This window comes from Penaeus chinensis, chromosome 11, assembly GCF_019202785.1.
Source record: "Penaeus chinensis breed Huanghai No. 1 chromosome 11, ASM1920278v2, whole genome shotgun sequence".
NCBI classification, from domain to species: Eukaryota; Metazoa; Arthropoda; class Malacostraca; order Decapoda; family Penaeidae; genus Penaeus; species Penaeus chinensis.
In genome coordinates this window covers 43,253,166-43,255,665 of record NC_061829.1, presented here as the reverse complement: position 1 = coordinate 43,255,665, position 2,500 = coordinate 43,253,166, and positions in this window count along the sequence as shown.

Genomic DNA, 2,500 nt, shown 5'->3' with positions numbered 1-2,500 from the left:
TTTATAAGTGTCTGTTTTCCAAAGGGGAAGGCTACGTTTGCCGATCGTTTTACAGAATATAAGAATCCTGGTAAATAAACGAATAAGCAATAATAATTTCCGCAGCTGCTGAATTGACTCCTTTCGCCGTCCTATGCTTGTACTGGCTCCCTGTCCTCTTAAGAGCCGTTATAATTCATTATAAAAATAAGCATCCTTCTCGTTGCCCGACTGACTGCCGCTTAGTCTCAGAAATCCTTTAATCCTACTCGAAATTACTCCGTTGATCCTACGTTAACTGGATCCGATAATGTCTTTCTGATGATCCTGAGAGATCCCGATGGCCGTGCTTTTTGGGGACTATATTTCAGGAAAGTCGTTTTTCTTCTCTGCTACTTTGAGGGAGGACGGGGTCAGGCTCCTCTGCAGGAGAAAGGAAGGTTGGGTATTGGTGTATAAATGTGTGTGTGTGTGTGTGTGTGTGTGTGTGTGTGTGTGCGTGTGTGTACATATACATATATATATGCATATATATATACATAATATGTGCACACACACACACACTTATATATGTATATATGTGTGTGTGTGTATACATAATATATATATACATATATATACATATACATACATATATATATATATATATATATATATATATATATATATATATATATATATATATATATATACCAGATCATCATCAGCCTGGGTCAATCCACTGCAGGACGTAGGCCTCTCCCAATCTTTTCCATCTTTGTCTCTCTTGCGTTTTTTGCTTCCAGTTTTGGCCCCCATATTTCGTTATTTCGTCGCACCATCTTGTCTGGCCCTTGGCCTCTTTATGTTATCTATAATCCAGTCTGTTACTTTCTTTGTCCAGCTATTGTCCTGTCTCCAACATATATGACCTGCCCATTACCATTTGTTCTTTTTGATGCTCCCGAGTATATCTTCAACTTTCGTCAGTTCCCTGATCCACGTCGCCCTCATCCGATCTCTTTGACTAATTCCCAGCATCAACCTCTCCATCCCTCTTTGGGCACTTATTAATTTCCTCTCCAGTAATTTGGTTGTAGTCCATGTTTCTGATCCATAGGTCATAACTGGGAGAATGCATTGGTTAAAGACTTTTCTTTTTAAACATAATGGCAAGAAGCCTCTTAGTATGCTACTGTGTTTGCCGAAGGCGCTCCAGCCTAGACTGATGCGTCGCTTAATTTCCTCTTCGCTAGAAGTGTTTGTCTGTATGAGTTGCCCTAGGTATATATACTTGTCTACCACCTCTAGCGCTTCACCTTGAACATGTATCTGTTCGAATTGAACGCTACTGTTGAACATGATCCTGGTTTTTTTCTTGTTCATCCTAAGTCCGACTTTCAGGCTTTCTCTATGCAGCTCATTTATTAGTTGCTTCATTTCATTAGCAGATTTTGATACCCTTCCCAGTCCATTCTAGCTTCTTGAAAATTTCCTTAAGGCAAGCTGTAAACAGTTTTGGTGAGATGGTATCACCCTGTCTAACACCTTTCTTAATTGGGATTTTATTGGTTTCTGTGTGGAGCTTGATAGTTGCTGTCCCATCTTCGTATATATCTTCTAATATTTTACAATATATCTCTACTCCCTGTCTTCGAATAGCTTCTAGTACTGATGGTATTTGTACAGAGTCAAATGCCTTTTCGTAATCAACGAATGCCATACACAGGGGTTTCCTATATTCGTTTATTTTTTCTCTTATTTCGGTGCGTGTGTATGTGGTCTGTTGTTGAGAATCCACTGCGGAAGCCTGCCTGTTCTCTAGGCTGGTTAGAATCCAGACTGTCAGAGATGCGAGTTGTGATGATTTTAGTGAACAATTTGTAAGTAACTGAAAGGAGACTTATGGGTTGGTAGTTTTTTAGATCCCTTCTCTCCCCTTTTTTATGAATCAAAATAATTGTTGCCTTTTTCCAGGCTTTCGGCATTGTTCCATTTGTTAAAAAGATTGGCTAGTTTCACTGTTGCAATTTCTCCTGCGTCTATTACAAGGTCTTTACTAATACCGTCTTCATCTGCTGTTTTCCCTCTCTTCATGTCTTTAAGTGCTCTCTTTATTTCTTCTGTTGTGATGTTAGGTACTCTTCTAGTTACCGCATTCGCTTCTATCCGTGGCTGTTCATTTGCGTTGTATAGATCCCTGTAAAAGTTTTCCTTTTCTCTTATGATTTCATTTTTATCTTCGTCTGGTTTCTTTATTGCATATATTTGATTTCTCCCTATTCCTAGTCTCCTCTTAGCTGTTTTCATACTGGCACCTGAGATCACTGTTTCATTTATTATTTGAGTATTGAATTTCCGTACATCTTCTCTCTTCTTTTTGTTTAAAGTTTTTGTTAGTTTAGCTAATTCTATTTTGTCCCTATTTGACGATGCTTTCATGACCCTACGTTTTTGCATAAGTTCTTTAGTTTCTATCAGAGCTTACTGGAGTTTTGTTTGACGTTCTTACCGCCTATTTGAAGTGCAGCTTCCTTTATTA